The 24,457-nt window shown below is 43.3% G+C and overlaps 1 protein-coding gene across 16 annotated transcripts in view; it reads left to right on the top strand.

Moving 5' to 3' along the window:
* Nucleotides 1–24,457, top strand: part of MYO18A (myosin XVIIIA) — a 350,017-nt gene that overhangs the window by 9,324 nt on the left and 316,236 nt on the right. The window contains exon 1 of one of the 16 annotated variants that reach the window (XM_088477733.1): nt 22,341–22,381. The exons of the other annotated variants lie outside the window; for them this stretch is intronic. The gene's annotated coding sequence lies outside the window, so the exon portion shown is untranslated. Of the gene's footprint in view, nt 1–22,340; nt 22,382–24,457 lie in introns of those variants that run through there. 16 annotated transcript variants of the gene reach the window in all.

Below are 24,457 nucleotides of genomic sequence, written 5' to 3'. Positions count from 1 at the left end.
GTTGTTGTTTATATATAAAAAGTTATTCACAAGCATTTAATCATCATTTCTTATAGCACCTAGAAAGGCAGATGGGTTCTAAGTTATGTTTTGTGGCCTTGCCAGTGGATAATTTCAATATACCATCTTTTACTGGTTATGCAGTTGTCACTTCTCTTTGGGGTCGCTTGTTACATCCATTACAACATCGACACAACATGAAGATGCTATTTTCACACAATCTCTGCAGCCTTGGTACAGTAGATGCCTGTATAACGTGCCAATAATTTATTAGTTGAAATGATCAGTGTGGTAACTCTCAATTAATATTTTGGAACTGGTCAGCAAGTTTGCAGGTGTCATTGTCACAAGGGTGTTTAACCATAACAGGCTGTTTTTCATCCCCTAAGCCAATGTTCACTAAATTGAATTCTAACTTACATTAAACACACATGGTCATTTACAATTTAAAGTGTTTGGTTATCAAAGTCTGAAGCTGGGTACACACTGACAGATGTATTGGCCGATCAATTGATTGGCCAATATATCTGGTGCCCGTCGGCAAGTGTGTACCAGCGATATGTCTGAACAACGTTGTTTACAGACATATCGTGTTGGCTGTGCTGCACAGCCGATGGAGATCTGCAGACATATCTATCCATCGGCAAGGTTGTACAGGCGATCAGCCGACCGCCCGTACACATACAGCCGCGGCGAGGGGGGCAGACCCGCCCCCACGGCCAGCGGGGCTTCCTGGAAGATGATGGTCGTTCAGTGTATATGAACGACCATCATCTACAAATATATCTGCAGATCGCTCGATCTGCAGATATATCTTCTAGGTGTGTACCCACCTTAAGACCATAGGGCTGTTTTCAAACATTACATGTAGGCGTAACATCTTCACTGAACCGCAGCCACCAATAATTAGTTACTCTTTATCTATCTAGTGTCAGTCAGACAATGAAAGCATTTGTTTGGTTGCTATGATGTACATTTTACGCTTAAATGCAACATTACTAAATGAGACTAGTTTACAGGAATAACCCCCAAGCAGGTGTAAAAAGTTGCAACATTTAAAGATTAGGGATCGTTATTTACCAGTCAGTAAACACTGAGATAATAGTTAAGTATTTCTACATAGGGTGTGTTAAAAGCCATAGAGCCTGAGTGGAGGGAGGGGGGAGAGGGGTTTCTGCCTTATCCTTGTCAGTAAAGGCCATCTTAGATGGTTTGTTACAGCCTGGGAAATTGTAACAGGTAAGCCATCACTAAACACTCTGGTAATCTATATACAGTATGTTGACCTCATGCTATCTCAATAGTAAAATGCCAAGGTTTCTGTTTAATAATCCTGTATTAAACAAACTACAGACCATTGATACTAGGTTGTTCCCTACTTGTTAACCAGTTATCTAACGTGTGCCCATAATTTATTTTGTATACATGTCTGTTTATATGAATATATTTGGGAAGCTCTCCTTTCCCTGCACAACTAATGAAACAGACGAGCGATTGCCCACCAAATATAAATGGTGTCACCACACTTTAAGGTGCCCATACACGGTGCGATATAGCAGCCGATCTGACGGATTGGTGTGATTTTGCTGCTATATCGTACCGTGTATGGGCATGATATCGGCCAGTGTGCGCACCCGTGGGGTCGTACATCGCACTTCCATATCTTACTGCAGGTTCAGTTGATCTGGGGATGCGATGCGCGATCCCATGCAGCGCTATGCAGGGGGGGGGGTGCCAGCGTATCGGGCGGTCGGCCACCCTATCGCACCGTGTGTGGGGACCGCCCAGTATGTCGGCCGTCTGAACCCCCGCCTCGTCATGAGGTGCATATCGCACCGTGTATTGGCGGCTTTAGTGAAGCTTGAGCTGATTGTTAGGACATTCTTGGGAAGATGGTAGAGGGTTCTGAACACCTGATTGCTGTGTACTTAGGGCTTGATTCAGAGGTGCATGCTATTGCAGTCGTGTCTGCATCTTTTGCCACAGTGCAGCTACGTCTTTACACTACTGCCACAGCCGTGGCGCTAATCCTCCGCTGTGCGTATTATTAGGCACCATCCGATGCAACGGTTGCTGCATCGATCATTGCACCAGCCCCGTGGCGGCGCAGATTATTTATCTGAACCTGGCTGCCTATGTCACACCATGATACGCCTGCATCTGGCTAGCCACCCCTCTGTTACCACCAAGAACAGATTACTGAAACCGCCTCTCTCTGTGTCCTCATTCATTCTGCTGCTCCCGACAGTAACTATTAGGATGCATGTGCACTGCACGGGCACACTGACACTTCGGCCGCTTGCGTGCGACACTATGGGCCGGAAAAAGGACCATACGGTTTAGTATATATGACTCGTATCCCAGTGCATTTAGTTTGAATCCTACAAAACAATCACTGCTTTTAATCCTCCCTACCCCCACTTTCTCTCACTCTGTCTTTTTGTGTCTGGGTCTTAAACACGTATCAGAGTACATTTAGCATTCCTGTATTTGAGTTGTTCCAAATTTCTGGTGACAATTTAGGGAAAATCATGGGAGTGTCTTTTTGTTTTTATTTTTGCTAATATTTTTCCTAAATAAGACCCATAAAAAAAAAAAATAATAATATAATACAAAGAAAATCACATTTTTTTCTGGGAAAAAATACTAAATGACCTTGAATAGATAGTTATTCCCAGTGAAACCAACAATTCGAATTGGTGTAGTCTCAGAGGCACAAACCCACATTGGTTTCCACAGGAATAAAACACACTATATTGCCCTCCACAGGAATAAAACACACTACATTGCCCTCCACAGGAATAAAACAAACTACATTGGCCTCCTCAGGACACAAACACACTACAGTACAAGTGTGCTGAGCTGACAGCCGTGGCACACTTGACAACCGCTCGCGGCACACTACTACGACACAGTGGTTGAAAAATGCTGATTTAGAGCAATGGCTTTCTCAGAGGCCAAGCTTACACAGTGTGAAATGGTCATGTCTTATACATTTCTGTACACAAAAGGTTTGCAGTACGATATCAGCTCAACATAGCCGACTTACATTGTGTAGCAGTCCAATTTGCAGGAACATGTCTGACTGCTTTTGAAATGATCGTTGGGACCGGGTGCTGTGTACATATTGTAAGAATCAGACCGGGCAATAGAGAATTGGCTGATTGACACGATTATTGCATAGTATGTATCTCCCTTAAGTCTTCTGCGTCTCTACAATAGACTTGCATAGCAAACATGTCTTACTTTATAACCATTTTATTCCTTTCATTTATTAACCTAGGTCTCCCATACTGTCGCTAACTTCAAGGCCTGCTTGTGCTTTCTGTGGCAAAAGGTGTTTTTTGTTTTGTTACTTATGACTCTGTAGTCCTGTTCTGCACTGTAAACTTTATCTGTTGGGTTATCAATACCTACATCCCAAACTGTGTGAGGTTAATGTGGTAGAGTGTCCGAGCTGACCAATATAAAGCCGCATTCCCATAACTTGCAGCTTGTTATTGGTGTTCCCGATACATCTAACTCAGCTGCCATTTTACAGTAGTGACTGACCATGTTTTCTGGTGCTATACTACAGAAATGGCTCAGGCACAGGAAAAAACTGTTTTGGCGCGCATGTCACTGACAAATGAAATGAGTAACTGTTTGAGTAATGAGAAATGAGTAATGCTTTACATTATTTACAACAGAAATTGAACTTTCACTTGATATTTTAAAGTAACACTAAATTTTCTGAGTAATAATTTGTCTATGCGATGAGGAATTTGTTTTATAGATGCTCTGTTAAACTTTTATAAAGAAATGTTAGCTTTAATTGCATTTCTCTTTCATCCACTAGGGGACACTGGAGGTGCTTACGCTGGGGTATAGAGGCGTGGTAACTGGAGCTGGCACTTTAAATAATTTAGAAGTGTGAAGCTCCTCCCCCTCTATGCCCCATCAGCCCTCAGTTTAGAAAATGTGCCTCTAGGAGCTGGTCACATTATGCTGTGCTCCAGCAACACATTTAATTTATTTATTTTGTTTATTTATAAGCATCTTTTACATTCCTATAGGTACCCTTCGCCACCTATCTAAAAGGTGGGGTCCGGGTACCTAGCGCCCTGGTGTTTTAGCAAACACCAGGAAGGAGTGCACAGGGCTCATTCCAAAAGAGCTCCTGACAGCTCCTTACCGCCACAGCAAGTCTTCACACAGAAGAAAGGTGGCATGACGGTCGTCCGTCCCACTTGGGACCACCTACAGTGAGAGCCCGCCTGCAAAGAGTTCAACAAGTTTGGAACCAGACCTCTCCAGAACTGTGGATCCGCAGCCTAATTTACCTGGGGTACCGAATAGACTTCGTGGTCCCCCCCTCCACCTCGGTTCTTCACTACAAGTCTGCCAATAACTGCAGACAGGGCCAGGGTTCTACAGGAGGCTATCCAGTCTCTAGTAGTATCATCTGTGATAGTTCCGGTTCCAGAACATCAACGAGGTATGGGGTTTTGCTCAAACTTGTTTGTAGTACCCAAGCCGGATGGATCGGTCAGGCCCATCATGAACCTCAAGTCATTGAACCTGTATCTGAAGATGTATCGGTTCAAAATGGAGTCTCTGCAGCTGTTATTGCGAGCTTGGAACCAGGAGAGTTCCTATTATCCCTGGATATAAAGGATGCCTATCTCCATGTTCCCATCTGGGAACCACACCAAGCCTTTCTGCGTTTTGCCATATTGAAAGATCATTATCAGTTTCGGGCATTGCCGTTCGGATTATCCTCGGCTCCCCGCATCTTCACCAAACTCATGTCAGTCATGATTGCTCTCCTTCGGTCATCAGGAGTGAACATAATCCCTTATGTGGACAACCTGTTACTCAAGGCGAAATCAATATCTCCTCTTCTAACAAGTCATGCCTTACTGACATATAAGACTCTAATCCAACACGGTTGGATAATCAACTTCAAGAAATCAAATCTCAATCCGTCCCAGAAGTTCCTGTTTCTGGGCATGATCTTAGATACAACATCACAGAGGAGCTTTCTTCTAATAGACAAAGCCCGGGATTTCCAGTTGTTGGTTCAGCTGGTCCTCAGACCAAAGAGGGTTTCCCTACTTCTTTGTTTGCGTCTCCTGGGGAAGATGGTAGCTGCTTTCGAGGCACTACAGTCGGGCGGTTCCACTCCATGGTGTTTTAGCTGGACCTACTAACAAAGGGATCAGGATCTCATCTGCTTCTACATCGACAGATCCGTCTGAGCACAGCTACCAGAGTGCCCCTTCTCTGGTGGATACAATCCACCAATCTTTTAGCAGGCTGAAGATTCTGAGTGTGGGACTGGATCATCGTAACAACGGATGCCAGCCTTCAAGGATGGGGAGCAGTAGTCCTCGATTATCACTTTCAGGGTCAATGGTCCCCTCTAGAACAAGGGTGGCACATAAATGGGTTGGAACTCAGCGATTTACAATGCTCTGATAGAAGCAACAGAGTTTCTAAGGACTCACCCGGTAAGAATTCAGTCCGACGAGAAGACTGTGCTGATCTCCCGAGAGAGAGACTACAAGGGACACGCAGTGAGTAACATGCTGCGCATCCCCCGGCTCCTGCACACGTGGCTCCCGTCCTGCTGTGTCAGGGAAGCTGTGTGTACTCAGTACACGCGGCTCCCTGCTTCTCCCCTCTCCTCGCTGACCAGCACTAGCACAGGCTGCACTGTTTACTTACACATAGCGCTGTTGAAACAGCGCTAAACGCGGCTCCCTGCTTCTCCCCTCTCCCCGCTCATACACGTGGTGTAGCGCGGAGGGGAAGGTAATGGCTTCATAACAGCCATAATCAGAGCCCTTAGGGCATAAAGAAGGGGGCGCAGCCTAATCAGCGCGGGCTCTCTCTCTCTATACGCGGCAAGCGGCTGTAGTAACAGCGTGGCTGCCGATGTTTAACTGTTAAATGACTGCATCTCTCCCTTATATAGGAAGTGTGCAGCATTCAGAAGGCTGGATTCTCTTGCTCCCCATTCCTGGCTACAAGCTACAATTAAGCACAGAAGGCTCTGGTACAGAGGCTGTGCATAAATACACTGGAGTTGTAAGTGCAGGGAATCTGATCTGTGGGAAGGGAGTGGGGTGTACTACTCCTCTGTGTCCCAAGCCAGCCTTCTCTTTTTCGTTCTTCTGTTTATACTCTCTGTGTGACTGTGTGTATCCATGTCAAACAGAACAAAGGCGTCCCAAAAGATGTTTGTCTGTTCTAGGTGTAACAAAAAACTGTCCAAGCAGCATGCCGCTGGGTCCACGTTATGTGATGCTTGTATAACAGTTGATCCACCTATGGCTAATCCTGCTTCGCTTGCGCCTACATGGGTCGCTGACATGGTAGGAGTAATGACGGATTTAACGTCTGAGTTAGCTGAGGCACGAAAGTCTCAGCCTCCATGGGTTGCTGGGCTAACCAAGTCTCTAGACACCCTGGTACAGGTAATGGGTACAGTTGTGTCCGCACCGTCCACTTCCTTACAGGGACCAACGCAAAAAGCCTGCAATAAACAGGAAAACACGTCCTTTATTGACTGTCTGACGAGGAATTCCTTGCTACGGAAGAGGAGGGGGAATTGGAGGAAGCATTACAGGACGATACCCCTCAGGAGTTAGAGTCCACCCCACCCGGCGTGGAATCTCTAATTTTGACGATCAGAAAAATCCTTAACTTAGCTGAGGATGTAATTCCTGCATCCCAGGAGTGTGAATTATTTCATGAACAACCAAAGAGCTCGGCATTTTTTTCCGTTCTCACTGCATCTTCAACAGCAGCTCTAAGTGGCCTGGAAACAACCAGATAAACGGTTCCAAATTCCGCGCCGGTTTCCGTTTAGCTACCCTTTTCCATCATCCATGATGGAGAAGTGGGAAACTCCCTCTACCAGTAGATGGGTCCGTCTTCCGTCTCTCTAAGATAACAGTACTCCGAGTATCGGGAGCTACAGTACTAAAAGATCCTTCGGATCGTAAATTGGAGACAACGCTAAGAACTATTTATACCGCAGCGGGTGCTCAACTTAGGCCCTCCCTTGTTACTGCTTGGGTTAACAAAGCGGTGTTTTGCTGGGATGACCAGTTGATTACTGGTTTGGACTCTGGTACTTCCAGAGCAGAGTTACACCTACTAGCAGAACACATCCGTGAGTCTGCAGTTTACTTGGGAGAAGCGTCAAAAGATATCAGCAGAAGCAGATATGCGAGCACTAATCTGACTATTTCGGGCCGCAGAGCCCTCTGGTTGTATGCCTGGCAAGCGGATGCAGTATCCAAGCGTGTGGTGGAGGGTTTACCATTCAATGGCGACATGCTGTTTGGCCCGGAATTAGACATGTGAGAAGTAACTCAGATCCTCAGGTGGGCCGAGAGCCAGTCAGTAATCCTGTCGGTGGTTTTCATCCCAGGTGTGGACAACTGGGAAGCAGATTACCTAACCCGCCAGGATATCCATCCCGGGGAATGGAAGCTTCATCCAGACGTGTTCAACGCACTGATAAGTCGATGGGGATGTCCTCAGGTGGACCTCATGGCGTCATGATTGAATCGTCAGCTCCCGGTATACGTGTCAAGAACTCGAGATCCGCAAGCAGAGGCAGTAGACGCTCTGACACTTCCGTGGACCTACGACTTTGTTTACCTTTTTCCTCTGATTCCACTTCTTCCTCGACTGCTAAAAAGGATAAAACACGAGTCAGCCTCTGTCATTCTCGTGGCTCCGATCTCGGACCTTCGGTCCCTATTGTCTGACGATCCGTGGCCCCTTCCTTTGCGCCCGGATCTTCTACAGCAGGGTTCTTTCGTACACCCCAACTTAGCGTAACTGCGTTTAACGGGGTGGCTCTTGAAACCGATCTCCTCAGACGCAGAGGAATCCCATACTGCGCATTATCATCACATCTGGCGTTCTTATATCTCGTGGTGTTCCAGTCGGGATCTTCCATCTAGAACTTTTCGGTTGTCCCGGTTTCTGCTTTTTCTTCAGACGGGTTTGGATTCTGAAAAATTGGCCCTCATTCCTGTGGGCAGGAGTTCCTTCAGGGGGTCTTGCATGTGCAACCTCCTTTTGTATTTCCGGTAGCTCCCTGGGACTTGGACGACTGAAGAAACAGAAGCACTAAGTTCATGTTTGAACCTTTGGAAGAGGTTGATATTAAGTACTTGTCTTGGAAGACGGTCCTTCTCCTAGCTCTAGCTTCGGCTCGTAGAGTTTCGGAATTGAGTGCTCTTTCCTATAAGCCACCTTACCTGGTGTTTCATGCTGATAGGGCAGAACTCCGGATTGTGGCCACCTTCCTTCCCAAAGGTAGTGTTGATTTTTCATATTAATCAGCCTATTGTGGTACTGTCTTTGGTGGAGGACTCTGGTTGTTCTACCTTGGATGTGGTTAGGGCTCTCCGCATCTTGAGTTGCTTTTTGTCCTCAGTGATGCGGTTCGGAGGGGTTGGCCAGTGTCTAAGCAGACTTTGGCATGGTGGATCCGGCTGACTGATCATCAGGCTTATGTTAGTGCCAACCGCCGGCCTCCTTCGTCCATTTTGGCTCATTCCACACGTTTTGTGGGTGAGTCATGGGCGGCCGGTAGGAGAGCCTCCACATAACAATTGTGTCGTACGGCAACTAGGTCTTCAGTTAACATGTTTGTAAAATTTTACAGATTTGACACGTTTGCTGCTTCAGCATCTCGTTTTGGCTGCCTTGTTCGGCAAGGGCCGCAGAGCGCTCCCGCCCGCGGGGAAAACTTTGGAACGTCCCCAGCGTAAGCACCTCCAGTGTCCCCTAGTGGATGAAAGAGAAAATGGGATTTTGGTACCTACCGGTAAATCCTTTTCTCTGATTCCACAGGGGACACTGGACGCCCACCTCAGCACTCTCTGCCTGCCTGTTCGGTTTGTTCCGTATGTTGTATGTTTCGATTATTGTGTTCTCTTCCTTTTACTCCGCTTGTTCTCCATCTCCTCTTGGTCTTCATTTTCTAAACTGAGGGCTGATGGGGCATAGAGGGGGAGGAGCTTCACACTTCTAAATTATTTAAAGTGCCAGCTCCAGTTACCACGCCTCTATACCCCAGCGTAAGCACCTCCAGTGTCCCCTGTGGAATCAGAGAAAAGGATTTACCGGTAGGTACCAAAATCCCATTTTTGCTTATTAGGAACTGTTCCATCCAGCCATGGGGAGCTCACACAAATACAATCCCCTGTATTATGGAACCGCATTCCTCCGTTTTAGAATTGTGCCTTTTGGCCGCAAACATATCTGTTGTGCCAATTTTCTAGCAGGAGTAGAAGAAAAGTGAAATTTTGTGAGATACTCAAGAGTGTGAACTCATAGGAGAAATGTGTGCAAAAATGGTGTGGTTGCCAGCAATCATAGAAGATGACATTTGCTTTCTCCACAAGCCCACTGAGACGACGCTCAGACAGTTGCTTAGTCATAAACATGTGACGTTTGCTGTATTTAATAGTTTTCCTTACTTATATAGTATGGGATACATGTATTATGAATAAATTAATGCAGGCACTGTTTATTATGCAAGTTATGGGAAATTTGAATCTTAATAGAACATGTAAGGGCTTATTCACATTTAGTGCTGTAGTACGCAGTGTGGTTTCACTGTGGCCTGGCAGTGCTGGCTGCATGCACAGCTCACTGAACAGAGCAGGGATCGTTGTCATAGATCCCAAAGCCAATACATATTCCTCTTTCACATATACTAGTGCCCTTTAACTACCACTATTTCAGAAATACAGCACTAAGAGTACTAATTTCTTACACCCCCATGTATAGACTATATTCATATAGTTATTGGTTCATCCTACAAAATGGCTGCCACCAGAGGTGATCGTCCACTGGCTTTTCTAGTGCAGAGTTAAGCAGAACTATTTGCCATGTTGTTCAATTTTTTTAATACAACTTTAATGTCATTGTTATAGAATTTTTCATGCCAGGTTTAATGTCAGTTTAAACGGTTTAGGAAATTGCTGGGAAACCAGGTACGGTATGGTCTGTATACCACATTCTTCTGCCTTTTTTAAAATTCTATTATTCAGTGTAAAATCCAGATCTTACATTGGGCAGCCAGGAAGTGTTCGTTTCACATTAATATAGTGTATCTAAAGATGGCCATGAAGATAACTGTGTTTGATTTGGCCATATGCATAAGTGGCAAAGCTGAAACAGCCTGGAGTGTACCCTTAGCTGTAATGCTTTTGGAAGAAGGCCACAGACATGGACTGATGACGACAAGGATTTTCTAACCACATTGTCCAACATACCCGATAATGACCTGATTGATTTTATATTGCACTATTATTGGACATCATTGACACTTTTTGCAGAAGGGAGGTAATTGACTGATGTTATCTGCAATATTGCAGCATGTAGCCATGAGATAGATTTCAATGGTATTGCTGGGCACACACATACAGATTGCACCAAATGTAGCCTCAATCTGCTGGAACAACAGTTTGGTTTAGAATTTAATTTTAGGTTGATAAATTGGCTCATCTGATGACTTCTCCATGTATGTGAGGTTATTGGTCCGCTAGCTGAGGGTAGTGCAACATGGCCAAAATACACAGTGTGATTGTGTCATTCTGCATGATGTGCATGTGGGCAAATTGCTCACAGATCTGTTTGGCAGTCAGACTGTGCAACTATATTGCACTATCCAGCTTAAGGAGTTTTACTAGGTATTTTTATAATGGTGAAGTTACCTTTTAAAGAAACCCAGCATTTGGTTGTCTGTTGCTGTATCAGTGCCTTACTGGGATACAGTCAAAATGGCAACGGCGGGAGACCGTCTGTCTAAATCCCAGCGTCTAAATACCAATGCAGTACTAAAGACAGGCGTCTAAATCCCGACTCCGAAATCTAGACACACGGCTTCCCGAGCAAAGGTAAGCCGGCAAGTGTTGGCGCTTAGCCGTGGGGGGGAGGGTTAGGTTTAGGGACCCCCGGGGGGACTTGGGGTTAGGCATCTCCCCGGGAGGGGTTAGATTTAAGGTTGCGGTGAGGAGGGGTTTCGTTCAGGCACCCCTGGGGGGAGGTAGGGGTAGGCACCACCCCGGGAGGGTTAGGTTTAGTGTGTGGGGATGGGGGGGTTAGGCACCACCGGGGGGAGGTTAGGGATAGGCACCACCCCGGGAGGGTTAGGTTTAGTGTGTGGTGATGGGCGGTTTAGGGTTAGGCACCACTCCGGGAGGGTTGGGTTTTGCGGGGAGGGGGGGTTAGGGTTAGGCACCACCCCGGGAGGGTTAGGTTTAGAGTGCGGGGAGGGGGGGTTAGGGTTAGGCACCACCGGGAGGAGGCTAGGGTTAGGTACCACTAAGGGAGGGTAAGAGGGGGAGGAGGAAAGGTGAGGGTTAGGATACTTACCAGCCCCAGTCGGGATTTTTAGCGTTCAGGCTTGCGGCTTCAGGATTTTGTCAGACTGCTTTCCGGCTGTTGGCATTTCATACCCAACCCGCCTTACTACATAGTGGATTGTGAACTTTGTAGTTAGAAAATAAAATATCCTGCATTTACCCATTTTGCCCTTGAGAGAGCATTTGCTATAGTATAATAGTTTTTGCTATGCTCTCTCCTGGGCTGGCGTACTCCAGACCCTACAGCAGAAGAGTTACATGCAGTATAGAGGAAGCTTGCTTGGGGGAGCATAGAACAGTCCATTGTGTCTCCTTGAAAACAGAACTGCCAGCAAACATCGTGCACGACAGTTTCTCCTCAAGGAGTCTATTACTGTTTTCTTTTACCTTTAACATTTTTACAGCTTATTTGTGTTGTTTAATCTGACATATTGAGAGAGCTTTTGTTAAAGGGTTTAGTCTAATTGACACCACCGGCCCCCTTCTTTTTGCATTCTATTCTTTATGTAATCCTGTAATTTAAGATCACCTAAGCATTGCTTTGAACAGAGGCCAGCAGTTGTGACACCAAAGTTTTCTGTTTTTCTATTTTTGGATTATAGATTTTTTTTTTCTGCCAGCATAGGAGGCTCTGCTTTGTGTATTTATGTTTTATGCAGTTTAGATCTAGAGACTTTTTTTTTTTTATATGGAATGAATAACACTTACGTTGTCTGCTATTGGTTTATGCTTGGGGCTATGTTCATTGTATTGAATGTAAATCAGTGTCCTCATTGGAGGGAGACTAGCAGTCTTTAGCCTACAATTATGACATGCAAAGGATGCAAGTCTGTAAATTTTATATCTCTGTACAAAAAATATTCAACAGTCTTATGACAACACAGTGGTTGGAATTATATCTGATTAATGCATGACAGCTGTTTTACTGAGTACATTGCTTCAATTAGTAGTGGTTTAAAGAACTCAAATTCTTTTCAATACGTGTAGTATTATTGTAGCTATACAGGTTGCAGTCTTCTGTTACAAATGGGGTTGTTTTGAAAAGACTAACTCTATTTTTTTTTTTCCCCTTTGTGTTATATAGATATTACTATATAAAAATATTCTCTTTATAGGATTGTATCTAGTTTCGATTACAGCCATAGAAAATCAGTCTAATGCCGGCCATGCATGGTGCAATATAGTAGCCGATCCGACCGATTGGCACGATATAGCTGCTATATCGTACTGTGTATGGGAATATCATCTTCCCGTGTGCGCTCCCGTGAGGTCGTACATCGCATCCCCAGATCTTACTGAAAATTCACTCGATGGGGGGATGCAATGTACGACCCTGTGTTGCGGGTGAGGGAGGAAGGTGCCAGCATATTGGGTGGTCGGCCACCACTTCGCACCGTGTGTGAGGAACGCCCGATATGTCGGGCATCGGATCGACCGTCGTCATACATGGCGCATATCGCACCGTGTATGGGCCGCTGTACTGAGGTGTGATGAACCTCTCATTATGCACTAGCTTGGTGGCATGCCAGGGAATATATGTGATGCCAGTAGGTGTGCCAAGGTTCATTCTATGTCATGTGGACCAGGGTCCCGACCTGACGATATCAAAATTTGATAAAATTTTACATGAAGGTTTGCATATATGTCAGACTAACTTTTGATAAATGTTAGTTCACAATATGCAATAGTTGCAAAACTATGGCCTCCAGTGTAATGGATGCAACTGTCATCTACGCCACAGTGCACCATCAGCAGGTGGGGACGATCAAAATGAGTCCACTTAACATGGAACGGCCCACAAGTAAGACCACTGAGTGGTATGTGTTACTGCCCAGTGTTGGTGCACTGGGTTTGATTCAGATTGGTATGCCATCTGAGTGATTTTGTTGTGCTAACATTTTCATGGGTCCAACAACATACTGGAATGTTAATAGACTTCTGGTATCTGTGGATCTGGTAGGGAATTTAGGTTATAAGATCCACCAAGGTAAGCACTGATTAATGAATATTGAACTGTTCTGTTGTGATTTACTGTTGTTTTTCTTTCATTGTGGAATTATAGACATTTGTTTTTCTAATAACATTTGGATTATTACTTTTAATGTTTGAGGGTCAATTGATTTATGATAAGGGTGGAAAATGCAGAGATAACCTGACTTGCCAAGGAGACAAAGGCCTTATGTGTGTTCTCTTTTGTAAAATAAACAAAGGAGTGTATCCAGTTTCTACTTGTGCTGATATCCTACTCAAATACTATTGATCAATGTGTCTTTATTGTGTATTAGATGAGTGGAGATGTTTTCCAGATGCTGAAGTTTTTAACACCATTTTTCAGGGTTTGTTAGTACATGCACACATGGGTGAAAATGCATGGAAACTAATGTATGCTTCAGATGCGTTTTACCTGTGTGGTTTTTATGCAAATTTCATGCGCTTTTCATGCATTGCACTTTTACCAATACAAGGGCATAAAAGTGGATAGGTGTAATTCAGTAGAATTTGGGATAATTATATGCACAGCCGGACAATACTTCATGGGTGTTTATAAACATGAATTCTCATACTTCAAGCAAGCTTTAGAGTGTTCTCACTTTTGGGGAATCCTTGCACCTTTATTTTTACAATGCTTCCATGAGGCAGCACAGATGGTGTATTGGTTAGCATTACTGCCACACAGCACTGAGTTCGTGGGTTCGATTCCCACTACGGCCCTAACTGTGTGGAGTTTGTATATTCTCCCTGTGCTTGCGTGGGTAACCTCCGGGTGCTCCGGTTTCCTTCCACACTCCAAAAATAGACTGGTAGGTTTATTGGCTCCCAACAAAAATTAACCTTAGAGTGTGTGTGTGTGTGTGTGTGTGTGTGTATGTATGTATATGTGAGCATGTGGTGGGGAATATAGATTGTAAGCTCCACTGGGGCAGACTGAGGTGAATGGACAAATATTCTCTGTAAAGCGCTGCGGACTATGTGTGCGCTATATAAATAACTGGTAATAAATAATAAATACTGTAGAAAAAAAGAGTGGGATTTTCCCCTGGAATACTCGCATTCACTGGCTGCCAGCTGCTTCAGGTCAAACATACAAATCAGTGCACCTTAAGCATAAATGGCAAAATGCCCAGATAAATCTAGCACTATGGGCCAGACCCTAACCCATCCAAACCTGTCCCTTTTGCCAGAATTTGAGATAGACCAGCAGATATCCAGATCATTCTCTGTATGATAGAGCTGAGTACAGATGTGTCCACATACAGCTATCCTCTGTGCTCTACAAGTTGCGTTACACATAATGCGACTCGGTAGCGTTGAGCGTCTTTCAGTGCAACATTTTCCTCTAAAATGCGAATAGGACGCACAAGCAGCTTCTGTCAATTAAAATGATTTGTGGCATGCCTATATTTTGTGTGTGACTGGGTGTATCTGCATGTGAAATGCTACATTACAGTGTCAGTGGCTGTGACACTGTAATGTAGCATTTTGCATGCAGATACAGCCGCAGTCGCACACCGAATATAGGCATGCCTTATATCATTTTAATCAGCCGAAGCTGCTTGTACACCATATTCGCATCGATTTCCGAATAAGACTCAATTTAAAGGAAAAAGTTGCACGGAAAGATGCTGGATGATACTGAGTCACACCATGGCATGGTGCGACTAGAAGGGCTGTTTAACATGCAAGGAGACTAGATGAATCTGGACACATCTGTAGTTGTGGGGTAATAAAGGGCTCCCAGGTAATGGTAATGGGAGTGTGGGGGTGATTCACCCCTACTCTTATTTGGTATTAAAGGAGGGGGCAGTAGGCCTGATATCATTATCTGTATGCATGTTCAGAATGGTTTTAATACTCGATAATGATCCTAGCAAAACTGAACATGTTAGTAAATGTGGTAAAATACGACTGCCATGAGCATGTGTGTGCTGTCCTCTTCCAACCACATTAACCAGCACCTTTAGCAAGTGCGGCCAATGTTACCCATTCTCAGTACTATCTACTCTACATCTGGACTGTTTTGAAAATGGGTGAGGTTGTCAGGACACTGGTGATTTTGGGCTGCCATAGAATTCATTGATTCTGTCAATTTAGACTCCTGGTCATGTGATGGGAATGACTGCTTGCAGGACAGTACAGTGAGGTTGCCAGTCCTGGCTGAGATTTTACTGTATAACCAGGACAAGTCATCCCTTGAAATTACTGGGTTTAGTACTAAATGGCAAGATTAATTCAGACCCCTGTAACTTGGTATTTAGCTTATAAAGCATGCTGCTAGTTGTCGTTTACCAGTCCTTATAGAGCTGCTAAAGGTACAGGTTTTAAAGTATTAGATAATGCCAATGAACGTTTCTCTTAACATTGATGTATACGTTTAGCAATTGCTAAATGGGATATTTGCTGAGTGCTCTTGTTACAGGCTAGGCAGATGCCTCTTTGTATAACTCCTAGGGATTAGCTAGATCCAGGTCTTGATGGTCATTGCCTGAAATAAGCTTTGATGTTTAGAAACAATCTCCTATTAATGGCCAACTGTGAAGGTGAATACAATTCCCTATTTCTAATTTAAATAATCAAATGCAGAGTTCTTCAAGTTAATCATACGAAAGCTAATAATGATAACACAGAGGTGTATGGAACTGTATACACATATGATAAGAGAGCACATTTGGGCCCCTATGTATCAAAGCTGGGAGAGAGATAAAATGGTAACAAATAAATTGGCAGCCAATCGGCTCCTAACTATCATTTTTTAAACACGACTTGCAAAATGTAAATTGGAAGCTGATTTATCGCTCACAATTTTATCTCTCGTAGCTTTGATACATAGGTCCCTTGATCAGAACAGTGGTGGCAGTGCGTATGTCTAAACACACCTCTACCTGAATGTTAATCAGTGATATTGCAGTGTCTGTAGTCTGCACTTGTAAAGATTTCCTTGTGGTTAAAGCTTTGAGCGTGCACAGAACCTGGGATCAATTGTGAATTTTCCACTTTTGAATATACATGCATAGGCCTTTATGATTGATATCTATATAGCATAACAGATTTTGGATATGAATTTGTCTTTTGTTGACTACATATGTACCAGGGATTGTGCAGACTGACTGGACCTATAATCTGTGTGTACTGTATTAGCTTTAGCAGGTTTCATGAGAAAGTCATGATCATCGGAGAAGATTATTTATTTGTAAACACAACACATGTATAGCGTAATTACATCTACTGAAGGTAGCGGTGGTCCAGCATTTTTTTTACAATTGCACCGATATATACATGTTACAATTTGATCATTTTTAATTAAATTGAAGATCAAACAAATTCTTGCATTACACTATTGATGCAGAAAGACATTTTCAGTGCATGAGCAGTAGAAGAAATAGATAGAAGTTGCAGATAGACCTTAATTATACAAAACTGGCAAAATTGACCCTAGCGTGTGTGTGGTAAGGAATTAGGCTGTAAGCTCCAATGGGGCAGGGCCTGAACTTTGTTCAGCAAAAAGTCTGTACTGAAACTTGCAAACTTCACCATGCAATTGTAGGAGTTTTTTCAGTATTTTGGCCTTTATTTATGTAACATAAAGGAATTTGAGACCTATTTGGTAGACTTCCAATTTGTAATAGACTCCTATATTAGTCATGGGACACTTTCCTAGTACATGCATGTCTGGTAGTGTTTTCGAAAATGTAATAACTGCAATGCCGGTCATGTAATGTCTAAAGTGTGCTGGAGCTGTGTTTATAGACATCAAATATGAGCTAATCTGTTTAGATGATCTTTGTTTTTTGGGAATTCAGTTGTTTTCTGCGGCGTGATAATTAATTGGCGTCTGACGGAGCAATTCAATTGCTCTGGGCAGCCATTAATTTTCACACTTGGCGCGCCCAAATAGCTCTGGTTTAGCCACGTAAAACTGCTAAATCCGTCTAAAGTCCTGGTTAGCACGCCCAAACACCAATTTCAGCGCCCCAAACCAAGGCTTTTCGCACATTTCTGCTTGCAACCTTAGGAGGGTATGAACAAAAATGTGTCGACCCGCAGCATTTGTGCCCGACTGGAGCAACAACTGAATTCCTTCATCAGGCGCCCAGTAATTAGTGCATGGCATAAAACTATATTGAATTGCCACATTAAAGAAGCAACGCTGCATGCGGAGATCGTGCTGTTTGCACCTTTTGTGACTGCTCACAATTCATTTTGATCCTACAGAATGTAAGATCATAAGCAATTCCTGATGTTCGGCCTGACAAATGATGGTCTGAATCTGCAATTTGATCCACACGTGTCCGTCGACTTATTGACTGTCTAACATCTGGGGGTAAATTTACTAAAGTGAGAGTTTTTAGAAGTGAGTTTTAAAAGAAGTTGCCCATAGCAACCAATCAGACTCTACTTAACATTTAACTAGCACCTTCTAGAAGATAATAGCTAGGATCTGATTGGTTGCTATGGGCAACATCACTTCTAAAACTCACTTCTAAAAACTCTCACTTTAGTAAATTTACCCCTAGTGTCTTATCTAGACACTACGGCAGTAGGCAGCCAGATAAATCTTCAAGCCAGCTCATCCTTTAAAAGTACCCTATAGTAGAAAAACCGTATTTTGGTCCTTTGGCTAATTAACTATAGGGAATTATCCATCCCTTATTTGGATTATTTGAGAAGATCCTGTGAATGTTTTACTAGTTATATCTTTGTGCACCTGAGTCTGTAAAGGAACTTTAGCGTAGAAAAGAGCTGCAGCTGCTGCATCGTAGCCTTCCGCATGCTGAGTCAGAGACTCAGTCGCACACAGATATACAAGTGTCACATATAAAATTAATCAGCAGAGTCTCTTGTTGCATCACATTGCTGGGTACACACTAAACAGATATAACTGCAGATCGGTGATCTGCAGATGATGGTTGTTCGTACACACTGAACAACCATCATCTGTGTTCAGTGTGTAGGAGGGGCCGAGTGCCGACCCGTACCCACTTGCTGATGGACCGATATGTCTGTCCGTCGGCTGTGCAGCACAGCCATTACGATATGTCTGTTAACGATGTTGTTCAGACATATTGCGGGTACACACTGGCCGACGGGCAGCAGATATATTGGCCGATCAATTGATCTGCCAATATAGCTGTCAGTGTGTACCCTGCTTTAGATACATTTTTGGCAAAAGAGATGCAGAAAAGATGCATGGCATTAGAAGAGTCTCACGGGACCAGGCGTCCCGAGAGGGGCTGTTTGGCATGAATGAAGGAAAGACTAGCGAGGACACATCTGTATATGGCCTGTCCAAACTGATCGGTCTGATCAAAACTAATGGAGTTATTTTCAGGCATGTTCTTATTTAATTGGCATATGACTGCTATCTGCCTGAATGTTGCATTAACAAACCCCAATTTATTCACACCACTTACCTCCAGTTCTAAAGCTGGGTACACACCTCATGACTGTGAGACCCAGCGTTACGGCGATGTGATGTAATGATACATTGTACGCACCATACACACTTAACAATCCATCTTACAATGACACGATATATCGTTACATTCTGCATTTAACAGCATTGGGTCGGCTGTGGAATCGTGCAGCACATCAGATGGGGCAACTCAATGAATGATGGCCGGGTAGGATTGATCGGGCATACACACTATACGATGTGTACCATATATCATTCCGATCCACAATTGATAGCTCGTATGGGGAAATAGTCGGGAAGCCGATGGACGGAATCCCGACTGCCGGCTCCCCAACTGTATAATCACGGCAAGGGTTAAATGACAGGCATTGAAATCCCGACAGCTGGACAGCCGCGGGGGGGGATGTTAGGGTTAGGTTTAGGGTTCCCGGGGGGTCTAGGGTTAGGAACCCCTCTAGGGGAAGGGGCGGTTATGGTTAGGCACCCCCCGGGAGACTTGGGTTTAGGCGGCGGGGAAGGGGGGGTTAGGTTTAGGCACTTAGAGGGGGGATTAAGGTTAGGCACTTAGGGGGGAGGTTAGGGATAGGCACTCCTAAGGGAGGGGTAGGGGGTAGAATAGGTTAGTGAATACTTACCTTGGGACGATCAGGATTTTCATCCTTGTCTGGCTGCCGCTGTCGGGATTTGAAACGCTGGCCATGCGGCTGGCGGTAAATCACACTGAATCCATCGTATGGTGTGTTCACAGCTTAAGGGGAAGATATACAGTATCAAACCTAAAGAGTGCAACCAATCAGCTTCTAGCTTTTATTAAATATATTCTATAAAATGAAAGCTAAAAGCTGAATGATTGCTAAGGGCAACTTCTCCATTTTTTATAATGTTTAGGGGGAGATGTATCAAATTGGAGAGAGATAAAGTGGAGAGTAATAAAGTATCAACCAATCAGATGCTGTATTTGGAAAAAAATGATAGTTAAAGTACTGACCAATCAGCTCCTATCTCTCTCCAAGGCTTGATACGTCTCTACATCTCCCCCTTATACCCATAACTCATGAGGTAGGATTACTAGACATCCTAATTGTTCGTCCCATTTTCCTGATGAATGCTGGTAAATAGTGGATGTGGGAGTATTTCTGGGCAGTAACTAGGTTGCAGTTTGCTAAGTTTCTGTGTTAGAAGGTGTGCTATGTAGTGAGCCATAGGGCTTATGGTGAGTAAAGGGCATACTGTGTGCTGGTGGCAGACTGCATTTATATGCTGTTCTATTTCCCTGACCTATGTTATTTTTCATGCAATATATTGTTACATTTGTGACACCTCCTTTTGGGGTATGTGTGGTTACAAATTAGTCAGGTATTTTTAGATGTTTGTATTACAGTAGTAACTGATAGTATGTTCCTATTCTGTGTGTGATATGATATCTCTTGTCTCACCCTCTACTAAACAAAACTGGACCTTTTACCTCTCCACGTCTGGGCATTCATTTCCTGGGCTGAACCAGCATACCTCCTATCAGTTTGCTAAGAAGAATCACTAATCCCTCTATGGTTAATATTTATATTCATAATCTGCTGGATCCTAGTGGATTGATAGCCTACGTTCCAATCAATATTAGTTTAAATTGGATGTATTCAGCGGTCGGGGTCACTTTAATCTGATTCAAAAAGCTCTTTTGTCTAATCACACTTGACTTTTGTTCTTGTATGTAGATAGATGGGTGTGGTATGTTAGGTCGATGTCGACCTGGTGCCTGTCACATATTCTAGTATCAACATTATGGTGTCCACATAGTAAATGTCAACCATGTGACTGGATACCAGATAGATGAGTATATGGATGATATACAGAAGTTAAGGCATGGATAGTGAAAATGAGGAATAATACAGAGTAGGCAGCCAGATAAATCTTCAAGCCAGCTCGACATTTAAATTACCCTATAGTAGATAAACTGTATTTTGGTGCCTTGGCTAATTGACTATAGGTAATTATCCATCCCTTATTTGGGATCCTGTGAATGTTTTACTAGTGTGAGTAAAGGCAGATAACATGTGCATTGATTAATTTAAGAAGCTTTATTGACCAGATACAAAGAGACATGAAAACAGTGCATGTACATTTGTGTTATTTTAATAAAAGGAAGCCGGTATGGGGAGTGTGACTGATAAAGGGATGTGCCACTCTGTGTTTTATTGTTCCCATTCACTTCTCTTTTGAGACTTGACATAATAGTGCCAATGTTATAGCTGTCTTACATTTACAATGAAATCAAGAACTTGCTTATGAAACCAGATTACAGTGTACACTTCTGCAATGAATGAAAAATAGGTGTAATGTCAACTATCTTTGTCTGGCCTGTCATGTATGTCTTCATGATATGTAGAAAATGGCTTCATAGTTATTAAACTGTTTCTAATTGCACCAGTTTTAACTTTTAATAGTCAATTAGACTTTTTTATTGGATGCTTAGACACGCCAGTATAGTTTTATGTCTGGTTACCCACTAACATAATGAAAATACTTTTGCATTTCAGATATGGTGAAGGGGCATAAGCATGATTTTTGAAACCAGTGTACAGTGGTAATATTTTGGGGGTATATTATTCCGGTTGAACTAGCCTTTAGACTTCACCGATGTACCCCTCTAGGTACTCATACCATAGGTTGCTGTACCTGGATATAGAGAATGGCTGTCTAAGTTGGGTCTTGCATCTGGTCCTTTAAAACATTTTTTGGGCAGTCAAATCTCCCTTATGTATTAATATGTGGACTTTATTTAGCATGAGAGAAAACACTGGATAGCTGTCATCTAGGAAGGACACTGCTGATACTAGAACATTGAGTTTTGTCTTGAAAAATGATTAAAAGATTAATAACTACAGCTTCTCCAAAAGGTACCTACTCCATTTTACTGTTGTGTTTGTTTGTAATAAGCATTGCAGGTATGTTAACAGGTGATTTTCACCATGACAAATAAATGTAATATGTAAAAGATGTGTACAGTGCTGCAGGTGGTGGATAAAGACAATGTAATGAGTCTGTGATGTGGAGCAGCTTGTCATGACTGTTATAACCCTGTGAATAGCAGGGTGCACTCTGGTGCATTGCTGAGGACTGGAAAGCTGAAGCCCGGCATTCTAGAACTGACAGGTCTGTAGCTGTGCAGGTCCCATTGTGCAGGAAGCTTTTGTTACAACAGGCTGGCTGCTTCCTTTCATGAATAATTGAGATAGTGTTAAGTTCTGAACAAATATAGTAAATAAAAGTGCAATGGGAGGGGGGTGGGTGGAAATGTACTGCATTAAATAGGCATTGGATGCAGGGAATGGGAATCTCCAAGTGGAAATACAGATGAATAAACTAGAAGCCCCCAAATAGAGTGGGAAGCTTTGAGGAGCAGAGGGTGTGGTTTGCCTGGGAACAAAGCCTGGCTGGTGGTCCGTTCTGATGTGAGAGGAGCATGTTCAGTCTGACTTGCTTTTTCTGAGACTTTCAGCATTTAGGAACAGGCTCCACTGCCACCAATTAACCTCAGTAAGGTGTGGGTCTATTTATCTCCTCCTGGACAGGAATGTGACGCTGACTAGTAAGTAGGAACACCTCTTCTTAATATTTACTCACTGCGTGTGCTTGCAATGTTGAGTTAACTCTTTAGATGCCAGTGGAGGGTGGGAATGTCACTCATTCGATGGTTGATTAGATTAATCAGCCACTGTCATTTGCATGACTGTCTTGTTGTGTATCTATACTGACAGATACCCCACTAAATCTTCCTAGTGAGCGAATTGTTACCGCAGTACATCAATTCCTAGTGCTGCTTCTTCTCTAAATTGTCTATGTACTATTGTGGACATCATTTATGATGCGCAACGCAAAACACTGTTGTTTTGCATCGGTGTATCTGTGTGGTCTGCCTAACACAACAAGGTGCTTGGCTGATCTCTGATATCAAAAGAACACAGTGGTGTATGTATGTATGTGTGTATTTATATATATATATATATATATATATATAGTATAATATAATATGGTATGTAGTACACCTGAGCAGTCACGCTCTACAGTGTAGTGGCTCCTGCATTACCTTCTGCTGGTAGCGATATCTTTGGGAAGCTGGTACCGGCACAGGAGATAGTAACAGTCTTTGCTATTATCTGCACATGCTCTGTATTTTCGAATGTATTGCTAGGAATATGGCACCACTAGCAGATGGGACATGGATCCCTACTCCTCTTAGAATACCTCTGGGAGCCCATTGGAATCTACAAGTGTATGTGTGAGGAGAGGCAACAAATCTGAAAAGGCGCATTAAGCACTTTTTAACCACAGTCCAGCCTCTTGTCTCTTTTCCATAATCTTGCTTTGCAAAATGAAACCTCATTTTTGTACTGCTCTTTAGAAGTACACACCTCAGTGCTCCTACTCTCAGTACTTAGTTTAAACGCTATTTTGGTCCACAAACCTGTGCGCTGTGGCCAAATTGATGGCCATTCTGCTCCTCAAAACTATGTGCAGTGGAGAAATGGTCCCCGACAGGTTGCTCTTAGGTCAGGCAAGTTTTCGAGGTTAATTAAATTTCAATAATAGCCTACTACTTGCTGTTCAAATATACTCTTTAGATTTGTTTGCAACCAGCAAAAGGATTTTGTCTTTGCATGATGGAAAGTTGAAGTATATAGGCCTAGAGATAAATGTGGTATGTGTGCTTACATAATACTGCTGTATTGGTGGGTGGGGCAGTTTATTATCGTGTCATTTATTGAAAACTATAGGTGTTGGTCTTCTATTGAATTGTATAAGTGTTCGTAGAATATGAGAATGCAGTGTAATGTGGTGTGTTGACATTTTGTGTGGTGATTATGAAGTTTATAACAGTGTGGGTGGGAGCACTGTGGAGGTGGCAGGGTATGGTAATTTGTATAGTCAAGGCCAAAGGTTAGGTAATTGCATAGCATGCATTGCACATTCACTACTGAGCCTCACCGTTCAGGCATTCGGCAACCGTCCTGCAGTCAAACCGTTACGCACAAAATCACTTGGGTACCTACTTATATTCTTCTTGCTTGATATATTGACTCCTCCAAGCAAAAGCAAAGAGTTAGTGATACTCAACAGTAACAGAGCCATTTCCATCTGTAAACCGCTCAATTTATAGGGTGATGCGAAAAATACTGGTTTCTACCCTCTAGGCTTTTGATAAATCAGGCCCTCATTCTGCCACATGGATGCTTACATAAGGCACAGCCTCATCCCAGTTGCTACAATCAAACTGTAACCACTCACACACAGCAATTTCAGACCAAACTGCTCCAAAATTAGTAAACTGGCTGATGGAGGGGTAGATTTATCAAGCCTTGGAGAGTAAAACGTACCAACCAATCTGCTTCTAACTGCCATTTTTCACAGCCTGTAAAAGTGTACACCCATGTATGTAGCTTAATGGACAACTCATTATTGGCACCAACCTCCATTTCTCTTCTCCTCCCAGCTGCTGCCTGGTGAGACAGTCACTTACAGCAATCGAATGGCCCCCATCATGGTGGTGACATGGAAAATTATATTGGTAGATGACAATATTCAATGCTCTTTTAAAATAATTCTTTTGTGTTTATTCACTTGTGTAACATAAATGTTTTCGCTAAAATTGTTTTCTTTTTTTCCA

Source organism: Taudactylus pleione, unplaced genomic scaffold, assembly GCF_031769625.1.
Source record: "Taudactylus pleione unplaced genomic scaffold, aTauple2 ptg000203l, whole genome shotgun sequence".
In the NCBI taxonomy this organism is placed as follows: domain Eukaryota; kingdom Metazoa; phylum Chordata; class Amphibia; order Anura; family Myobatrachidae; genus Taudactylus; species Taudactylus pleione.
Note: the sequence above shows the minus strand (reverse complement) of the source record. Positions and strands in the feature narration are given on the sequence as shown.